This window comes from Rattus norvegicus, chromosome Y (genome assembly GCF_021556685.1).
Source record: "Rattus norvegicus strain SHRSP/BbbUtx chromosome Y, alternate assembly SHRSP_T2T, whole genome shotgun sequence".
Classification (NCBI taxonomy): domain Eukaryota; kingdom Metazoa; phylum Chordata; class Mammalia; order Rodentia; family Muridae; genus Rattus; species Rattus norvegicus.
This window is the reverse complement of record NC_141555.1, coordinates 67,718,643-67,741,337: the sequence shown is the minus strand read 5'-3', so window position 1 is coordinate 67,741,337 and position 22,695 is coordinate 67,718,643.

Genomic DNA, 22,695 nt, shown 5'->3' with positions numbered 1-22,695 from the left:
GGTTGTGGAACCTTTCAGACTGTGCTTTAGCAGAAGTAGGTCACTGGGGAAGGAAGGAGGGAACTGGCTGGATAGGACCAAACTATTGGCTGCCTGATCCACCCAAATATAAGCAGGGGTCATGCAGGCTCTCAGTGCCACAGATCAATACACTGTTGCCATGTGGTCATTGCCACAAGAGTCTGAACCCAATGACTGTGACTGTGTGCCCCAAACAAACATCTATTCCTTTATTTTGTGTCATGAATTTTGACACCTTTACATAAAAATAATGTAAGTGTACATCTGCCCGTGTGTGTGTGTGTGTGTGTGTGTGTGTGTGTGTGTGAGAGAGAGAGAGAGAGAGAGAGAGAGAGACAGAGACAGAGAGAGAAAGACAGAGAGACAGTGAGACAGAGAGACAAGAGATAGAAAGAGACTGAAACAGGGAGAAAGTGCATTACATTAAGTACGTATAATTTGCTCCTTGAATCATAAGGCAGTCAATTGGTTTGATTTATGTTAAATATCTGAATTCTTTAGAGTCATACAGCCTTATATTACATAGCTAAAGCTAATAATCTAAATTTTCTATTAAATAATAAATTGTCCTTGAGAATTTCATACACGTATACAATGAAACATGGCCATAACCTATTCCATTTCACGCTCTCCTCTCCCAAAATTCCCTGCAAATTAACAATCCCTCAAAATTCATATCCTCTTTTCCAACCTATAACCACTAAGCCCAATTAGCATTGGTTATATACTTAAGGGTTTGTGACCATCTACAGGAATGTGGGAATGCTACCACTGACCAAACCCTCAGAGAAGAATGATTCTGTTACCCAGCAGCCATCAGCACCAGAAAAGCTCCTCAGTAAGGGATTCTGTCTAGCTGGTGGTCCTTTATAGACCTATGCAGGTGACCACAGCTGCTGTGAGCTCACGATTGCAGCACCCATGTCATGTCCTGATGGCAGCAAACCACAGCCCTTCTTCCTACCCTCTGGGTCTTACGCTCTTCCCACTTCCTTGTCCAAGATGTTTCCCGAGTCCCAGGAGTTAAAAGAAACTGAGTGCTCATCCATAAATGGGGCATCTTTATTGCTTCCCACTCTAAACTGCTCTCTTAAGAAACTTTATTTTAGGGCTGGAGAGATGGCTCAGTGGTTAAGAGCACTGACTACTCTTTCAAAGGGCCTGAGTTCAATTCCCAGCAACCACATGGTGTCTCTCAACCATCTATAATGGGATCTGATGCCCTCTTTTGGTGGTGTGTCTGAAGACAGTGACAGTGTTCTAACATGCAAGGAATAAATAAATAAAGCTTTAAAAATAAAATTTTAAAATTTTATTGGAACCAGAAACTTTTTCTTTTTGGTAACCTTTATAACATTTACACACACACACACACAGAAACACACACACAAACATACAACAACACACACACAAACGCACACAAATACACACACACACACAGGCACAGAGAGAGAGAGAGAGAGAGAGAGAGAGAGAGAGAGAGAGAGAGAGAGAGAGAGAGAGATAGATCTAAAGGACTAAAATATACTCCTAAGTCAAAGATAAAGGCCAGACACTTGTCAACAGGATGGTGGAGAGTTAAAAGTAGAATGACCATGGAGCCTCCAGAATCCAGGAACCAGAGACAGTGGCTCTACCAGGTAGGGTGTCTACTCTTTTTCAATGCCTTCATGACCAGGATTGGTGAATTGCAGACTAGAGATGTGGGTGTTAGCCTGCAAAGTGCACTTTGTATGGAGACTGAAGTGTGCTGCCCAGGCTGCCTTGGTTCTCTCTCCCTTCTATGATTCCTAAGAGAGTAGGAAAAGTTTCATCAGGTTCAGTGGTATTATACGTACTGCAGTCATGGGACACTTTCTATGCTGTTAACAGTCTGTGGAGGTTGGTTCCAAAATTCTTCAATAGCCTTGAAAGGGTTTCTGTTTAACACATTCTAAGGTTATCTGTCTTTGTTTTCCATAAAGGTTCTGTGAGATAGATAGTGATCTGTTCCTAGGAGTAAATCAATGTCTTGAGCTTCTGAATCTTCTGAATGGAGGCCTTGGCTGAGGTTCGTTAGAACGTCAACCTCCTCCCAACAGATATCTGTGCCTGAAAATGTATCCTTTATCTAGGTCTATTCTTCTGATGTGTGTGTGTGTGTGTGTGTGTGTGTGTGTGTGTGTGTGTGTGTGTATGTGATGGTATCACAGAGAAGGCTGTCATATCTGCCGTTTATTTTTTTACTGTGTGTGTGCTTTCCTTTTAAAATTGTTCTTAAGTTTCGTAAGAGTTTCCGTACAAGCTTCCTTTTAAGGAAGAGAATCTTCCAAATTCGTCTTCCTCTGGTCTCAAGAGATGAGAGTGAGTCATTAGCATGGAGGGCTGAATGAGAACTGCTGGTTGGGTCCCAGTGATGCTGTGGGGCCTAACTTTGTAAGCTTGCCCCTGAGTGAGTGCCAGAGCCTCTGTAATCTTTGAACCTCTCCTTTGGAGGTGAAGTATGCATTGTTTGTACTGTTTGCCCTAGCACTGAGCCTCTTTTGAAATTGTTTTCCCTGTCTCCCTAGACACCATGCATTTTGAAGTGCTTCCACATGGAAAACCGCTGGCCACATTGAACAGGGGAGAAGGGAGATTCACAGTAAAATATAAATGAAGAAAGCAGGAGTGACAGCCATGTATGCGATACCCCGAAAGCTAAGGGGGCGGAATCATGCAGTTGGCTGCAGAACTTGCAAAATTTGGTTGGCACTCATTCCTCCACAAAGCTCACATAATTTAGCACCAAATATTCGGGTCCTTTGATGGCTATCTTTCTGTAAATAATCAATTGGGCTGTGTGTGTCTTCGTGTATATCTCTGCATGTGTGTGTCTGTGTGTATGTCTCTGTGTCTGTCTCTCTTTCTGTGTCTGTCTCTGTCTCTGCCTCCCTCTCTCCCCCTTCCCCTCACCTTACCCCTCCCCCTCCCCTTCTCTCTCTGTGTGTGTGTGTGTGTGTGTGTGTGTGTGTGTGTGTGTTTGTGGACGTTCAGAGGTTGTACACAGGGACAAGTGGCAATTTTGCTACCAGTCTTTGCCTATTTTGCTGTGATAAACTCTGAAAACAAAGATGGTCTTCTGAGCCATTCCCTGTTGCTGGCCTTTCCCGTACAAGTCATTTGAATTCTCCTTTCTTGGTTTTACAGGTTTCCTCTAGTTCGTTTTACCACACCCCACCTCCATGCTTTCCTTAGTTTGCTGTCATATAGTGGGAACCTCCGAAGTTTCAAACTCATGTCTTTTGCGGCGTTCTTCAGCCTGAGAAACCACATAATCTGGAAGCTTGTGCTAAAACTGGACACTTAAAAGTTACTACTTATTAGATCCTGTGTTTAAATTTAAAAATCATTTCCTCATTTGTGTGGGCTCAACCGACTCTTGTATGCAGTGCTTACTGATTGATCATGGTGCCGTCCACTTCCGACCTCACACAGACCCTGATAAGGATTACTTCCGGTACTGTGGGATTTATTTTTTTTCCTTCCAATCAAGGTGCAGATTTGAGCCATTTCCGGTGACAGCACTTAAATGACCTAGTTCCGGTTTTTCACAGGCTTCCAGAATCTAGGTTGAGTCCTTGACATGGGACATCCGCGGCAAGGCACAGCGTTCCGTTGGGCTGAGCAAGAGGGATCTCTGGTTTGGATTGTTTTCTCTGCCCAAAGTACATGGGATTAAATTCGCAGACCCCAGAGTCTCTAGTGGCTTCTGTGAACTCTGTGTTGTTATTATCTTTTCAAATCCACTTAGTTCTTGGCTGAGTCGCTGACAGCTGCCTCGCTCTGTGAACTGGCTGCCTTCTTTCTACTACAGCGATTTGATCGATATGTCGCCTTCATTTTTCTGCTCTCCTAGCTCCATTTTCTGATAAAGGCTACTTCCCTCTGTGCGCATGGCCTCAGTTGTTGGACGCTACCTCTTAGGAGGTCTCAGGCCCTTCCTTTGAGGCTCTGCATCCCTGCAGACAAGGAGCTAAAGTCTTTGAAACAAAATTCAGTAACTCCACGGTAGCTTTTTCATGCCTTTTGAGAAATCCGCGGGCAATTTTTCTACTGGCAGGTATTCACACACGTTAAACTCTTAAGTCGAGATAACCATCTTGCGTTTTAATCCTAATATCAACAAACACATGAGTTACAAGTAGATTTATTGAAAGAATCAAGTATGAGTTTGGAAACTCCTTTGTCTCTCTTTCTGGAACACAATTTTTCCCCTTTGAAAGCTAAAATTTCTAATTTTATTCAAGTCCATTAAAAATCCAGATCATTCTTAATTTTTTGATAGGAATGACTTTAGTTATCTACATACTGACCTGCTCCACCTCCCTCTTTCCATGACTAAAGGGAAGGTTATTTTAAAAACAGTTCTGCCTAAGGAAAACGTAGTTTTTTCTTTTGTCAAATATTATTTCTTGACTTCAGGAATTTTTTTTTAATACCAATAAGGCACCAACTGTTCTCTAGATGTCTCCCCTGCCCCCATATCACTTTATTCTTTGGTAAACATGGGGTGAGTCCCCTCTATGCTCAATATCAAATGCTTCAGATTCGATATGTGGACAAAACCAACCTACTGTCTGTCTTTTTCTAGTGGTGTTCCTTTTCAAGGAAAGAGAAATAGCAAAGTCTGCCTGCGAATTAGGATTTTTCAAAAAGTCTCATCTCAGTGTGGATTCCAATTTCCAAAGTGGACACTCATTAAGGGGAACAGATATGAACTTCCCATCATGGTTTGGATGTGTATTTTTATTTCTTGTTATATTTATTTTCCCTTTGTGACTTGAGATGTAAGCTACCCACAGACAAAAAGAGCTATCTAACCAAGTTCCCATATTCCCCTCTCTGTAGGTTGAGATTTCTAAGGCTGAAGAGGAGAATAAAGCAAAATGAAGCAAGTCTGCAGATGTTGTCCACGTACTTCCTAGAACAGGAAACAGAGAGAGACATGTTCCATGAACATGTGTATGAGATGGACCAATGAAACTGCAGGGGCCCTGGCTAGATATAAATTCCCTGTAAATGGTGTGTGTGTGTGTGTGTGTGTGTGTGTGTGTGTGTGTGTGTGTGTAAACCTAGGTGTATATGTATATGTATATATGAATGTACGTCTTAGGGTTTTACAGCTATGAAAAGAAACAATGACCAATGCAAGTCTTACAAGGACATTTAGTTGAGGCTGGCTTAGAGCTTCATAGATTCAGTCTATTATCATCAAGGCAGCAGCATGGCAGCATCTAGGCAGGCATGTGCAGGAGGAGTTGAGAGTTCTACATCTTCCTCTGAAGGCTGTTAGAAGACTGGCTTCCAGGCCACTATGGTTAGTGTCTTAAAGCCCATGCCCACAGTGACACACCTACTCCAACAATGCCACAACCACTCCAACATGGTCAAACCTCCTAGTAGTGCCACTCCTATTTGGCACTATTTGTCTTTAAACTTGAAACTTACTCATAAAACTGTTCAATGGAAAACAGGTAACTTTAATGAAATAAATACAGAAGTATGAGAAAAAAACAGGAAGATGTGTGCCTTAGTTACTGTTCTATTGCTGTGAAGACACACCATGATCAAACCAATTTTTGAAAGGAAACATTTAATTGTGGTCTTACAGTTTCAGAGGGTGAGTCCATGGACCATCGTGGTAGACACCATGGCAGCAGGTTGGCAGGCAGGCAGGCATGGCTGGAGTAGTTCCTGAGAGCACACATCCTTCTCCCCAGATGAGAGAGAGAGAGAGAGAGAGAGAGAGAGAGAGAGAGAGAGAGAGAGACAGACAGACAGACAGACAGAGAGAGACAGAGAGAGACAGAGATAGAGACAGAGACAGAGACAGGAAGAAGAAGAGGGAGAGGTAGAGGGAGAGGGAGAGAGAGATAAGCCTGGAGGGCTTTTGAAATCTCAAGCCCTACACCTCCGATTGACACATCTCTTTTAACAAAAACACAACGCCCAATCCTTTGTAAACAACCACCAACTGGAAACCAAACACATTCAAATATTTGAAATTCTGAGGTTCACACTTATTCAAAATCCTAAAGTATGTTTTTTATTTTTTTTCTTTTAAAGAAATCAAGTAATGATTGTCCATCCCATTTGGTAGTATTTTTTATCATTACATTTCATTTGGAGAGGTTGGGGTTATTTTCATAACAAGTATCCAAGCAAGCCATAACTCTCCCATAAGCCAAAGGCATCATACCTCCCCCGTTTCTCCTTGATTATCCACATTGGCTTTACTTATCTGTACGTAAACATATCCCTTCATCCTGATTTAGTACAAACCATGGTGAGCTATTGATGTGCAATTAATTGCTATTCATAATGGGATAAAACAGAAGCCAACATGATTGAGTCTATTGTTGCTGGAAGCTGAAAATTTTCCTTCCATTTGATAAAACCTGAAAAGTATGAATTTAATGCAAGCCTAGAAACCTCAACGATTCCTTTAGTTTAATTTTTTTTCAGTATTTCCAGATCATTCTCTGTGATACACAGGAATCTAGAGGAGGAGATCTGTGTGGAGTCACTGACACACACTCAACAAAGGACTCGTTTGCACAATAAGGAGATATATCCTGTCCTCTGAGAGATGGCCCCAGTACTCCCAATGATCTAAAACTCCTCAGGTTCCTTGGATAAAACAACACTGCATTTCCATATAACCTATGCAAGCCTCTTGTATACTCTAGTCATATTTATATGTGTGTGTGTGCGCGTGTGTGCATAGAGACATGTAAGTTCAGAGGCTGGGGGAGGGTAGAGAGTGTTCTGTTCCTTCACTATCTACTTTATTCCCTTGTGACAAGGTCCCTTGCTGAACCTGAGGTGAGGCTCACTCTCAGGAAGCCCTGGTCATCCTCCTGTTTCCATACCAAAAACTGGTGTTTCCATGTGTGACCACACACTTGGCTTTACCCCTCTGCCACATCCCCAGATCCTCCTATATTTTAAATAATCTCTGCATTACTTTTGTACTTAATGAAATGAAATCATGTGGTGCTCTTATTTAGGAGATGACAAGAAAAATGGTTTGTATTTGTTCAGTACAGATATGGTATTTTAAAAACCACATTTATTAAATCCTTGAGAACTTCGTACATTATATATTGATAGAAATTACTTCTCACTTCTCTTCCTAACTCCTCCCAGATCCATCCCCACCTAATCCCTTCTCCCAACTTCAAGCTCTCTTTCTGCCCTCTGTAATAACCCACTCAAATCATTTATGCTGTCCATAAATTCATGGGCATTGGGCAAGCCACAGGAGCCTGGCCAGCTTATCACCAGTTATATCTTTTGTAGAAAACTGGCTCTCCCTTTCCTATCAGCTAAGGCTGAGGGATAGTGGTCCTGTCGTGTAGAGAAGACACTGCTTTGTTCTGGTTCTCGCTGACATCTCTATCTTATATTTCGACTCCCTCTTCCTTGACAGTTCCTAAGACTCAACTCCTTCCCTTTTTGCCTCTCTCTGTGATTCTGTGTATATGCGTGTGTGTCTATATTATAGATGTCCCATTTTACATTCAAGCAAACACATGGTGGGGGGCGTCTTTACAATTGACTGCTGACGGTATCTTACCCCAGACAAAATGGTGCAATGCAGACATGGTGTAGCTCAGTACCAGAAAGAAAGGGGAGATGTTGAGAAATCTACCCAGCTGTTTCTAGTGTGAGGTGTAGTTTAGACGTCTAACACAACCTTCTGGCCCTACACTATGGGTTTAAGATACACATTGTCCCAGTACAATGTTCAAAGGTGGGGCTATGATAAGCAATTGGACCCTGTGGGCTGTAATTAATGAGTTCATCTGTTGATGGATGTGTATGAAGGTGGTGGGAAACTAGGAGATAGGAAATTAAGGGACTTGGTCATTTGGGACATGTCTTGGAGGGTGTTTTTTTGTCCTTGGTCTCTTCCTGTGTTGTTGCATCTTGGATGCCAGTGAGGTTAGCAGTTGAGCTCTATCTTCCCTTTTCATGGTCATGTGACCATGGACCGAAACCTATGAAACCATGAACCAAAATAAGTTTGTTTACTATGTGAGTTGCTAGGCAACTTGTAAGAATGATGAATGGGGTTAACATGTAAGTGGGCAAAACTGATGCTGACCATACCAGGTCAGGTCCGGATTTGATGTAGGAGGACCCATGACTTAATCCTTTAAACTCTTTGTCTGCAGGCTGCACTCTAAGAGAAGACACAATGTTTCCCAAGTGGTTTTATCCAGATGATTCTGCCAATGTATCTGTTGTCTTAGCAAATCAAGAACCTTGCTGCTTCCCGCTCAGGTCCTTCTCCTGACTTCACTTTTGTGTTTTTCATAGTCTTTGATATCGTATGAAGTAGTGGGAAATGAGTATTAAAAAAAGGAAGCAAGCTATAAATTTTGCTTTAAAATCATCAAATTACACACTTAAAATGAATGGATTTTTAAGTCTGTAAATTATACTTCAATAAAGCGCCAAAAAAGGCTTGGTCAACTGTGATGCTTGTGTGATTTGCTATTTGTCATAGTTCCTGTGACTTTGCTCTTAATAGTAGTGGGTTTTATGACAGATGACTCAGACACCAGTGTAACCATCAAGGGAGAACACTCCGTTTTGTCAGGGAAAAAAAATCAGGTCAAATTCATTGGCTTTCTTGATGAGGGTATTTTCATGTCACAGCTGCGTTGGCTGGAAGTTGGACAGCATTTGGCTGAGAGCAAAGATGGAGAGAGCACAATGTTTACCGGGATAACTAAAGGTTGTGCTCACGAAAGGGGTTGAGTTTCATGGAGTGCAATTGCAGAAGCTCCAGCTGCTGATAGAGCTGGGGCCTAGGACCCTTGCAAGACTGCCATTATATGTTTTGTGATGTCACAGCCGAGTATGAGATATGCTAGATGAAGTGGAAATATTTTGGTTTCTTTGGAAATTCATTTGTGTCACAGGATGTTTTTGTGGAAGCTATGTTAGGAGAGGATGTTTTGCTGAAGCAGACACATGAAAAGGCATTTGATATTTTGCTGGAGCACATGCTTGAAGGGGGACAGGATGTTTATAGAGAACATACATGTAATCCCACAGAGAGGGAGAGGACATTTTAACATTGCTACACCTTGCAAAGCTTCGATGGTCTTTGCTGGTCTTCATTCCATAATGAGAAATGCACAAAAGAACCTGTGCTATTCAGGCTCCTTCTGGCTGCTTCTGCTGCTTCTTGTTTGTTTTTTAGAGCCTTGTGGTCTCTGAAAGATCAATGCACTGCTACTGATTCGTTTTTTGCGTTTGCTATTGGAGCATACTGCACAATGAAGAATGGAGTTGCCTCAAAGAATTACTTCTAAAGAGGTTCCCAACTCTCTCCCTTTTCCTATCAACTTTCTCTCTCAGCTAGCTCTGGTTGGTGGGATAGAAGGTGGATGAAGTGCTTAAAAATCCTAAATAAAGTAGGTTTTGAAAAAATCTAAGCCTACAGATAGATTCATGGGTTTTGAGAAAGGGCTATGTCTCCTGCTGAGAGGAGATGATATGTATGTTGTGACCGTTTGGTTCTCTGGCCTACTTTGACCCATTAAGTGGTCAGTGACTGACAGTCTCCCAGTAAGTGTAACACACACTAAAATGCTTTTGCTTGGCATTGGGAGCTGTAGAATGTATTCATTTCTTGTCACATATCCTCGATTATTCATGTTGGTGACAGTAGTTACTCTTCAGCTCTGCCATACAGAGAAGTGGGTCTATACACTGAGAGAAGAGAGTGACTGGTGGTGAGTATGTAACATAGGAGTAAGAGAAACATTATGGTGCTGGGTCTCTCGCTCTTTTTTTTTCTTCCCAATTTGACAATCTGTAGTCAACTGAGAAGAGAGAACATTTCAAGAACTGCCTCCTTTGGGCAAGTCTATGGAACATTTTCTTGATAATGATTGTTGTGGGAGGGCCCACTATTGTGGGCAAGTTCATCAGTAGTCATGTATAAAAAGAATAGCCTCTTAGGCTGTAAGAAATAGTAAGGGAGCAAGCCATGGGGAGTGTGGCAGTTTGAATAAGAAAGGCTCCCACAGTCATGTATTTGAATATTTAGTTAAAGGGAGTGACTGTATTTTCAAGGATTAGATTGAATAAGAGGTGTTGCCTCATTGGAGGAAGTGGGTGTGTCGACAAGGGTGGGGTTTGAGTTTTCAAGATCCCCATGCTTTGCCAGAGTTTCTCTTTCTCTCTCTCTCTCTCTCTCTCTCTCTCTCTCTCTCTGTCTCTCTCTGTCTCTGTCTGTCTCTCTTTCTCTTTCTCTCTCTCTCTCTCTCTCTCTCTCTCTCTCTCTCTCTCTCTCTCTCTCTCTGCTTACAGAGCAGTAGCTCTCTATTGCTCCAGTGTTATGCTCCCTGCCATGATGATGGACCATCCAAGTCCTTCACAGATCATTTGCCCAGTGGTTCCGTATTTTACAGTGAGGGGACAAATTAGGTTGTGGAGGTCTGTTTTTACTATGTTCCCTATTTCTTTCAGGACATTGACTTCTGTAATGCCCTTTGCGGCCACATTTGAAACAAGTACCTGTAGGAACCTTCTTTTTAATTGCATCATTGCTGCAGCTGGGACAACATTAGTCAATGGCCCTCCTATCTCCCTGCAGACCTTCATCCAAACTTCCAAACCTTTATGTTTGTATGGCGTTATAGCAGACCTACATTCTTTTGTACATTGTTCATACACTAGCTGTTTAATAAGAGGCATAGATATATCGGGGTATCTGAGGATCTTAGTAGCGGACTCCACCATGCGGGCTACAAAGTCTTAAAATGCCTCAGTGGGTCATTTCAGAACCTTGGTAAGGTTCCTGGAGACTGCACCTCTATTAGGCAATGCTTTCTAGGCCTTAATTGCTATATCATTAATCTGGGTGTAGAACTGATCTGGATAACCAGTCTGGTCTAGAGCAAATCTACCTATTCCAAAAACATGTCAGCATCCCAATATCTCTGAGGGTCGGCTTCTGTAGCAAAATTGTTGGCAGCCTGAGCATTAACATTTTCATAAAGAAAAGATTTCCAGTCTAAATATTGACCCGGAGAGAGACAAGCCCTGCCTAAAGTCCCCCAGTCTCCAGGGGTGAGACAGTATCAGCCAAGAGCCTCAATTTGAGCCATAACAAAAACATGAGACCTCTTGCAGAAATATGTTCACAATATACATTTTTCTTATGCTTGTTATTGTCTATAAATTCTTAATTATAATCATTCCAGAAAAACTAAAAAATGAAAAGTTAAGGATATCACGTTATTCTAGAAGTTATGATCTCTGCAAATTTCATAAATACCAAGAACTAGAATCTATACTCTTAGACATTGAAAACTAATAACTCTATATAACAGCTCATTCACAAGAAACAGTGATGAGCAATACCCTGGCTCAATGCAGGTGGAAGGGCCATGGGTGTAGAGAAGACTAAAAGGAGGAAAAGTCAAAATAAGAAGAGAAAAGTATGCAGGAATAACAAGGAAGGAATTGTAGAATGAGAACAATATAATATTCAACCAAAACAAACAATATAAGGCAAGATAAATAAAAAGAAATCTGGACCCAGGTGATCAAACTGAACCCGGCAAACAGCAGAAAAACAGTTCCTAGAAGCATCCAGAAAAGAAACAGAAATTTCCCACGAAAGAGGTATAGCAATTGACATAAATGCCAGAATAGTCTTCAAAAACATCCTCCAAAAATGAAAGAATGTAGCCATCTAATGAAAACTCCATGATTTATGGAAACTACCTTTCAGGAATGTGTTTAAGGAACATGTATGGCTTCACAATGGAGAAGGAAGTCGACACCAATGTAATCCACACTCAGTCTTAGCCACAGCTCAGCAACAGCTCCTTATGTCACCTGAAAGAGGAATGATAAATTGTGTGATAGAACCAGTGAAGGTTTGACCCAAAGGTTCTAAGTCTGTATCCCATAATATTCCAAGGAGGTAATCTGTAAATCCCAGGAACACTATAATGCTATAAAAGAAAGCTATTTAAAATGAAAATAAACAACATATAAGGCCAGAAATACTGAATGTTCCATTGTTTTTTCTGGTTTAGAAAGTCCGAGATAAAGGTTAGAGTTTAGGAGATTTACATTTGAACACAAAACGAATTCTAAAAATTAATCACAATTTGGTTATTTGAAAATCATTCAATAGAGAAGTACCTGAAATTTGACTGAAAAAATTCAGTTGTGAAAATCAAAGCCATAACCTACTGTGTTCCAGGCATGCCCTGATCTATATTTCAAGGTCTCAGGATTTTGAGAAAAGTTCTCATGTTTTTCATGTTAGCCTTGTACTAACTCCTCTGAAGCTCTCACATGTGAAGCTCTGGCCTCCTACTTTTCAGCCCTTCTCAGATTTTATAGTATAATTAAAGGTATGAGTCATTACTAGTAAATGAAAGCAAAGAAAACAAAACCACCTTTGAAAGTATATGCTTTTTGCAGCGTGTGTGCCAGCATGTATTAAAGTGTGTGCATCTTTACGTTTATTTGCTTGTATGTCTGCACATGTATATGTCACACTTCACAGATGGATAACTAGAGTGCAATTTTCCAGCATCAAGTCATGGACCCAATGATATCATGAAGCTTGCACAGCAGTTAGTCTCATCTTAAATCGATTTTGAACTCCCTTCGAACATTTCTTTTAAAAGCAAATTAATTTACCACTAAAGAAGTGATGTGAAGTTTAAATGTATCAGTATATTTTTCCACAATGTCTACATAGTTTATATTAAAATAAGATAATAATTTGAGACACTAATTTCACTTTTTTACATGTCCCAATATGAGAAATCTAGCAATGGTGTCTATAAATCAGACCTACACATGAGAAAGGATGATGATGCATCTTTGTTCAAAGGAGATACTCAAGCTTAGTTTGCCTTTCATGGTAAGGTAAGTTCTGGTCCAGACTTTATATTTATAACAGACTTAATTTCTAATCTACATAAAGACACAATAATTTTGCCTATACGCTATTTTATTCCACATGAAATTGTAGAATATTCAGGGTTATGTATCACAAGATAAGTTATTTTATTTCCTTGGAGTTAAAGAATAATACATTCTTTTTTCTGATTCCACATAATCAGAAATTAAAACATGGCATAAAATATTGAGAAATAAATAAAAATTAATATTTGATAAAAAAATAGTGGTGAGAATTTCAGGATATATCAGACCTAAGTTGCATGGTTAGAAATAGTTATGTCCCGTTTTTCAGTATGTTTATTTTTAAGTTTGTTGTTTTTTAATTACTAAATGGTAGCATCCCCTGCCCTTCTTTTTATTTGCTATAAAGGTTATATTTTAAAATGCTGAATTGTTCAAGATGACTTCAGTAAATATGTGGCCTATAATAAATTTCGATTTGAAGAATAGAACAGAATGTTTGATAGTGAGAAACTCTTATGTATTTGGAAATACAACATTGTGAATTGCTACAGAACTGGACTATTGTGAACCCTCTGTCTAGGTACAATCCAGTAGGGGACACTGAGGCAACACAATAAGAGTCATGTCTGTATCAGTTAGATGGAAGAGAAATTCTTTGTACGAATTATCAAAGTAATAGAAGGCTCATTGGGTCCCTTAACCCAACGCATGTTTTAGGTGTAGATTTGGAAGTTTCTGATGTTATACTTGACATAAATACTTTCTGGGACCTAGACTGAAACATACCTTATAAATCGAAAATCTTGTCCAGAGTCTAATGACAGAATAAAGAAAGTCCTGAAATGTAGTTACAGTGCTGGCCTTTTGTATAAAAGTAAGTTCCACACTCAGAAGTGCATTGGAAGAGCCGAGGCGACATGCTAGATGAGGAATGGTTGACTGTAGCAGAAGGTGATTGCTTGTCAACCCAAGTCACAGTGACCCTCTTTGGAAATGGCTCACTGCACATCACATGTCAGAGGAGGTGCTATGTCTAAACATCATAGGGAAACTGCCTTCCTTAAATGAAGAAAAATAAGTGAGAGAGGTTCCCATTGCCCAGGACATACTCTGGCAAGAGACAGAAGAACAGTATGTCACAGATCAAAAAAAAAAAAAATTCCTCCAATTATCCGTTTCCCTAGTCTATGTCACAGATGAGAAAATGTCCTCCAATTATCATTGTGCCTAGTCTATGTCACAGATGAGAAAATGTCCTTAATTACCAGTGTACATAGTCTATGTCACAGATCAGAAAATGTCCTCCAATTATCAGTGTACATAGTCTATGTCACAGATCAGAAAGTCTCCTCAATTATCACTGTACCTAGTCTATGTCACAGATGAGATAATATCCACAATTATCAGTATACCTCGTCTATGTCACAGATGAGAAAATATCCTCAATTGTCAGTGTACCTAGTGTAATAAAGTCCACATTTGAAGAGTCATAGAAATACAATAACTATGTCTGAATGCGTAATGGAACACATGCAAACGAACCTCCTCTTAGCCTAGGCCTGCATCTCAGTGAGTCTCCTTTGTTGGGAAATGAAGCCTTCTCAAAACCCATTCCATAAATTTTTTCTTTGAAAGAAGAGAGTAAGAATGCAAATCATCTTTGTTCAGTTTGGGAAAGATTCTAGATGATCTCCAACTTTTTGATTTTAAAATTTCTAGAAGTACATTAAGACTATTGTAGGTGTGATCTATTTCTCCATCTTCAATATATACTTGAGATGAATTATTTCCAAAACTTTGGTATGTTGATTCATTAAAGTGTCTCCTTCAATACCCCATCTCCATACCATTGTTTACTTGATTATTTCTCATTTACTTTTTATTGTTATTCCCTTTCCCGGTTTCCTGAACAACATCCCCCTCGCCCCTCCCCCTCCCCTTCTATATGGGTGTTTCCCTCACCATCGCCCCCCATTAACGCCGCGTTCCCAACAATCACGTTCACTGGGGTTCAGTCTTCGCAGGATCAAGGGCTTCCCTGTCCACTGGTGATCTTGCTATGGTATTCATTGTTACCTATGAGGTCAGAGTCCAGGGTCAGTCCATGTATAGTCTTTATGTAGTGGCTTATTCCCTGGAAGCTCTAGTTGCTTGTCATTGTTGTTCATAAGGGGTATCGAGCCCTTTCAAGCTCTTCCAGTTCTTTCTCAACTGGCGTCCTGTTCTCAGTTCAGTGGTTTGTTGCTGGCATTCGCCTGTGCATTTCCTGTAATCTGGCTGTGTCCTCAGTGAAGATCTACGTCTGGCTACTGTCGGCCTGCACTTCTTTGCTTCATCCATCTTGTCTAATTGGGTGGCTGTATATGTATGGGCCCCATGTAGGAGAGATTGTGAATGGGTGTTCCTTCTGTCTCCGTTTTAATCTTTGCTTCTCTATTCCATGACAAGGGTATTCTTGTCCCCCCTTTTAAAGAAGGAGTGAAGCATTCACAATTTTATCATCCCTCTTGATTTTCATGTGTTCTATGCATCTAGGGTAATTAAAGCATTTGGGTTAATAGCCATTTATCAACGAGTGCATATCATGTGTGTTTTCCAGTAGTTGAGTTACCTCACTCAGGATGATATGTTCCAGTAACAACCATTTGTCTATGGATTTCATAAAGGCATTGTTTTTGATAACTGAGTAATATTCCATTGCATAGATGTACCACATTTTCTGTATCCATTCCTCTTTTGAAGGTCATATAGTTTCTTTCCAGCTTCTGACTATTATAAATAAGGCTGCTATGAACATAGTGGAGCAGTTTTCTTTTTTATATATTGGGGCATCTTGTGGGTATATGCCCAAGAGAGGTATAGCTGGATACTCAGGTAGTTCAATGTACAATTTCCGAGGAACCTCCAGACTGATTTCCGGAATAGTTTTACCAGTCTGCTATTCCACCAAAAATAGAGGAGTGTTCCTCTTTCTCCACATCCTCGCCAGCATTTGCTGTCACCTGAGTTTTTGAACTTAGCCATTCTCAATGGTGTGAGGTGAAATCTCTGTGTTGTTTTGATTTGCAATGCCCTTATGGCTAAAGATGTTGAACATTTCTTTAGGTGTTCCTAGCCAGTCGGCATTCCTCAGTTCTGAATTCTTTTTTTTTTACTTCTGAACCCCATTTTTTAATAGGGTTATTTGTCTCCCTGCGGTCTAACTTTTTGAGTTCGTTGTATATTTTGGATATAAGCCCTCTCTCTGTTGTAGGATAGTAGAGATCTTTTCCCAATCTGTTGGTTGCCATTTTCCCCTAACCACAGTGTCCTTTGCCTTACAGAAGCTTTGCAGTGTATGAGATCCCATTTGTCGACTCTTGATCTTAGAGCATAAGCCATTGGTGTTTTGTTCAGGAAATTTTTTCCAGTGCCCATGTGTTCCAGATGCTGCCCTAGTTTTTCTTCTATTAGTTTGAGTGTATCTGAATTGTTGTGGAGGTCCTTGATCCACTTGGACTTAAGCTTTGTACAGCGTGATAAGCATGAATCGATCTGCATTCTTCTACATGTTGACCTCCAGTTGAACCAGCACCATTTACTAAAAATGCTATCTTTTTTCTATTGAATGGTTTCGGCTCCTTTGTAAAAAATCAGGTGCCTATAGGTGTGTGGATTCATTTCTGGGCCTTCAATTCTGTTCCATTGGTCTATCTGTCTGTCTCTGTACCAATACCATGCAGTTTTTTTTCATTATTCCTCTGTAATATTGATTGAGTTCAGGGATAGTGATTCCCCCTGATGTCCTTTCATTGTCGAGAATACTTTTAGCTATCCTGGGTTTTTTTTATTCCAGATGAATTTGAAAATTGTTCTGTCTAACTCTTTGAAGAATTGGATTGGTATTTTGATGGGGATTGCATTGAGTCTGTGGATCGCTTTTCGTAAAATGGCCATTTTTACTATATTAATCCTGACAATCCATGAGCATGGGAGATCTTTCCAGCTTCTGAAGTCTTTTTCAAATTCTTTCTTCAGAGTCTTGAAGTTCTTATTGTACAGATCTTTTATTGCTTGGTTAAAGTCACACCGAGGTAGTTTATATTGTTTGGGTCTATTATGAAGGGTGTCATTTCCCTAATTTCTTTCTCTGCTTGTTTCTCTTTTGTCTTGAGGAAGGCTACTGATTTATTTGAGTTAATTTTTACCCAGCCAATTTGCTGATGTAGTTCTCTGGTGGAACTTTTGGGATCACTTAAATATACTATCATATCATCTGTAAATAGTGATACTTTGACTTCTTCTTTACCAATCTCTATCCCCTTGATTTCCTATTCTTTTCTGATTGCTCTGGCTAGAACTTCAAGAACTATATTGAATAAGTAGGGAGAGAGTGTGCAGCCGTGTTTAGTCCCTGATTTTAGTGGGATTTCTTCAAGGTTCTCTCTATTTAGTTTAATGTTAGCAACTGGTTTGCTGTATATGGCTTTTACTATGTTTAGGCATGGGCCTTGAATTCCTATTTTTTCCAGGACTTTTATCATGAAGGGGTGTTGAATTTTGTCAAATGCTTTCTCAGTGTCTAATGAAATGATCATGTAGATTTGTTCTTTCAGTTTGTTTATATAATGGATCATGTTTTCCCTATATTAAACCATCCCTGCATGCCTGGGATGAAGCCTACTTGATCATGGTGGATGATTGTTTTGATGTGCTCTTGGCTTCGGTTTGCCAGAATTTTTTTGAGTATTTTTGCGTTGATATTCATAAGGGAAATTGGACTGAAGTTCTCTTCCTTTGTTGGGTCTTTGTGTGGTTTAGGTGTAAGAGTAATTGTGGCTTCATAGAAGAAATTCTGTAATGCTCCATCTGTTACAATTTTCTGGAATAATTTGGATAGTATTGGTATGAGGTCTTCTATGTAGGTCTGATAGAATTATGCACTAAACACGTCTGGACCTGGGATCTTTTTGGTTTGGAGACCTTTAATGACTACTTCTATTTCCTTAGGAGTTATGGGGTTGTTAAACTGGATTATCTGTTCCTGATTTAAGTTGGGTGCCTGGTATTTGTCTAGGAAATTGTCCATTTTTAATTTGTAAGCACGCGCGCGCGCACACACACACACACACACACACACACACACATACACACACACAAACACACACACACACAAACACACAGAGGTCAAAGGACAATTTCTGAGGGTCACCTCTCTCCTTCCACCATGTGGGTCCTGGGTATCAAACTTACGTTTTCAGTCTGGTACATGTCTGGGTCAAGCATATTTAAACCATGATGATGCCTTTATCACTATAGGCTAGTTTTTGCTTCCTGGAATATACACATGGATTCAGGATACAAGCTCTTGTCCCTATTCTCTTCTTTCAATATTTCAAATTCAGTCTTTGCTTCTGCCAGGCTGTATGGTGGCTGTGAGATTTCTTTTGGCTCCTTCCAGGCAGAGTCATAGAGGAGGAACAATAACAGCTAATCAGTATTTTCCACATATTACTGTATTAACATGGGTCCCCAGGGCAAGGTCCATCATTGCAGGGCAATATCCAGGCTAGCTTTTACATGCTCCTAAGATTGTTCTTTAAAGATTCTCTTCTAATAAGCCTGGTCTACATAACAGCTTCCAGGCTAGCAAAAGCTATGTTGTAAAATCTTTTCTGAAACATAAAGTCCAACAAAATACAATAAATACAATAAATACAATAAAATATAATAAACACAAGAAAAATAAAATTTTATAGCTATAATCCTAGAAAGATTATTTGTCCTCAACATTTATGCTTGCATATCAGAACAGGATTCAATGTACAATTGTCTTAACACTCTTCCAGGCAAGCCACACATCAGGGGAGGGGCTTATGTGAGTGGATCCAAACTGAGTTGTAATAACCTAAATCTGAGCTGTTCTCGCCATACTGAACGTGTTACCTTTCATCCTCTGTGGCTAAGACCTTATATGAACAACCCTAAAAAACCTAGGCTCTCCTGTTCTGTCTTCAACTCATTAAGTCTCTCAGAAACCACGTTAGGAATCCCAGTGTGTTCCGTTACAATAAGCTTTCTCTGCCTGAGGCATTTCATCTGTAAAATAAGAATAAAAAGCCCCGTTGTTTAACAAACACTTAATGTGGCGGAGACCCGGGAGCTATCCTAGGTGCTGAACACAGAGTACAGCCAGACACAGCCTTCAGTGCTCATGAGAAATAAAAGCTGATCTGGGAGAGATACATAATTAATACGATCATATATATATATAATAAAGAACTTGGGAGTGGAAAAGCTTTAAAGAAAAAAATAAAACAAGGAAAAGAACAGAGAATCAAAACAGAAGGTACAGTTGTGGTTACACTGGAAATCACACCCACGGCAAAACAGGCAGGATGGCACAAGTTCACTTCTGAGATAAATAACTCTAAAGTTCCAATTCTGTGCTCAGAAGAAAAAAAGTGAAAATTAAGGATGAAACTTTTAAAAAGTTTTGTTTTTTCCCAGACAACATCTAATGGAATTGCTAACCAACTGGACTAATTGAAGAAATATTAAAAGGGTGCCACAGAGACGACATAGTAATTAAGAATGCAAACTGCTTTTACAGAAGATCTGAGTTTGGATTCAGGCTCCCGTGTCCTGTGATGCACAACCACTTGTTATTTCAGCTCCAGGGGATCTACCGCCCCCTACTGGCTTTCTTGGACATTTTGCTCCTATGTGTATACACACACACACACACACACACACACACACACATACACGGACACACACAGAGATAATTAAAAATTAAAAAGTAGACTTTGAAATAGAATGTTACAGAAGAATCACTTAGGGAGACGAAATAATGAGTCAGAAATTCATATCCATAAACAGAACTCAGTGCATGAGGGACAGAGTAACTAAAACAGGACTAAAATTAACTTTTTCAGTCATGATTGCTCTGTAACATGAATAATAGCAATATGAACATAGCAATATGTTCCCATCTGAAGTAAATATAAAATAGACAGCAATCTAGAGCAGATGGGAAGGAATAATTGGAAATATAAGATTCCACGGGCTATGTATTAATACAATTAAAGAAGTATTTAACTAGGGGTGAGTCTGGATTCTTTGACACACATTGTAAATACCAGGTGTGGTGGGAACAGAAAAAACAAGTGTTTTAATTTTCTTAATACATCTCAATGTTGAGGACCAGGGATACCAGAACATCTGCTTACATCCTGCTACTAGAAAAATAGTGTCCTCATCTTTAGTGCCCATTCTTGGGAAGGTGAAAAAAAAAAGCCGTGCTATGTCTACTGGGTTTGAAGAACAAGTGGACTTTGACGAGTTGGTAGCCAGAGTGCCTGCAACATCTACAAAACACAGTACTGGAGAGAACAGTGAAAGATTCAAAGAAGATCACACTGTGCCTGGCCCACCTTCTGCTGACTCTTCTAATGACAAACTTGGACAGGTAATTTCCCCACACATTCCAGGTTCACATAAACCTTCCACTCTTGCCATAGAGATCTTGGATCTTCCACTTTTCCAGGAGTTTCTGGAACTATCCAAATGTTTCCAAGGATCTATTGGTCATTCCACATTTTCCCAGATGTCCAAAGTCTTCCCACAGATCCTGAAAAGAAATCATACATTCTCCTCTTCCAGGAGGAGTGTCTTTTTTAATTCCATCTTTATTAAATTGGTATTTCTTATTTACATTTCAAATGTTATTCCCTTTCCTGGTTTCCAGGCTAACCTCTCCCTAGCACCTCCCACTCCCCTTCTATAGGGGTGTTCCTCTCCTGATCCGCTCCCACATTCTGCCCTTTCCCAACAATCCCATTCAGTGGGGAGTTCAGTCTTGGCAGGACCAGAGACTTCCCCTTCCACTGGTGAAGGACTCCCAGCTGCCGAGATGGTTCTTTTCTGCGCATGTGCACACAGGTGTGCTAATAAGACCGCAAACACTCTATTCCTCTGGGAGAACGTTGCCCTAGAGATATAACAGGCAGAATGTAGGCATCGAGGCCATGGCCAATTTAATAAAGAAATACCCAATTTAATAAAGCCTGAGAGTTCTGCAGAGGATGACAGTCTCCACTGTCCCTTCTGTGACAATTAGTGTTGAATGTCTGGAAATTCTTAAGTGGCTTTTTTGTATCGACTGACTTGTTAGCAGAAATGTTAGAGCATCAGTAAACCACACAGAGGTGGCTCATATCTCACAGGTGACAGGCGTGTCTCTTGTGCTTGCCCAGATGCCCTTTTTATGGTGTGGATGTGTTTCTCTCCTTCTCCAAGCAGGCTTCGTTGCAGGGAAAAATCCATTATCTCTTTCTCCATAAAAGGATATTCAGCTATGGTTTGAAGGTTAAACCAACAGCCATGTGTGCCATGGAACAAGAATGAGAACAGATTTTTTTACGTATGCAAATGTATTCCGAGTGATACTTTGGATTTATAATTGTAAGATTATTACCAGCAGGTAATGAAATTAAGATGTAAATATTGTGCTCCAATTAACTGGCAGTTAAGCTTTTGGCTGGATCAGGAATCAGAACCTTGTTGGGTAAATATTAATCGGGCTGTGATTACATCCCTTATTCAGTTAGGGCTTGGGGGGAAAATACGATTTCCTTTGCTACCTGCCATTTTAGCTCAAGACAACTTTGAGGCTTCATGGTTTCCATTAGAAAGAGTAGATGGTCGAAGCAGTTATCCCAGCTCCAGATGAGAGTTTAATTCTAGAACTGGGTAATTAGATCAACAGTTAGATCTAACTACAAACAATGGGATGGAGTTCTGGCTGATTAGCCACACTAAGCCATAGGTGGATCAAAGAAAAGTAAGCATTTCTTTTCCTGAGGAGAAAAATCCACACTGGAGCTGCGCGTGGGTGTCTGCAGGCTCCTGTCTAAATAGGTGCTCTCTGGGCCACCTGCAGGTATAGCCTGGTATACAGTCTTAGTCCCAAGCCTACAGTTAAGAGGTACTCATCCAGTCTCCGGGCTAGAAGGAACTGAAGTTCAGAGATGTCTTTGTTCAGGTCCACACAGCAAAGGGCAGGGCAGAGAGAGATTCACTTTCGGTATGTCTGACTCTTTAAGACATCCTCAAGGGGATGGGGATTTAGCTCAGTGGTAGAGCACTTGCACAGAAAGCGCAAGGCCCTGGGTTCGGGCCCCAGCTCCGAAAAAAAAAAAAAAGATGTCCCCAGAGACACTGCTGCAAATCTCCACTCCCAATCATTGATCCCAAAGCAAAAGTGACCATCAAGATATCTAAGACTTGACTTCCACTGTGTAGGGAGAAAAACTTCTGTACGAGTTGAGGTGTCTTCTAGGATGCACAAGGAAAACCTTCCTCCAGTCCCTCCCACCAGCTCTGGGGTGGCAGGAGAGGGAGAAGGCAGGGTCCCTTCATCTTGACAATTGCAAGGCTGTTTCAGGCTCAGTCCCCACCTTCTGGGTTTAGGGTTGGTTGGGGGTGCGTTTTGGAGAGTAATGCCTGGACTATCCTAGACTGAAGAACACACAGAGGGGCTCCGAGCCACGTGCGCCCTCTAGCACCAGTCAGAGGGACGATAGCTCCGTGAGTTCTTACCTGTGTGACCTGGGTACAACTGTATCCCTCCAATTTGAGAGGTCCACCTGCACTTTGGTAGGTCATTGAGCACCTAATAGGGCTACAGAAAGAGCGTTTAGCTGCACAAGGTCTTGGATGTGGTCTTCAGCACTACTAAAGAACAAAACAGGG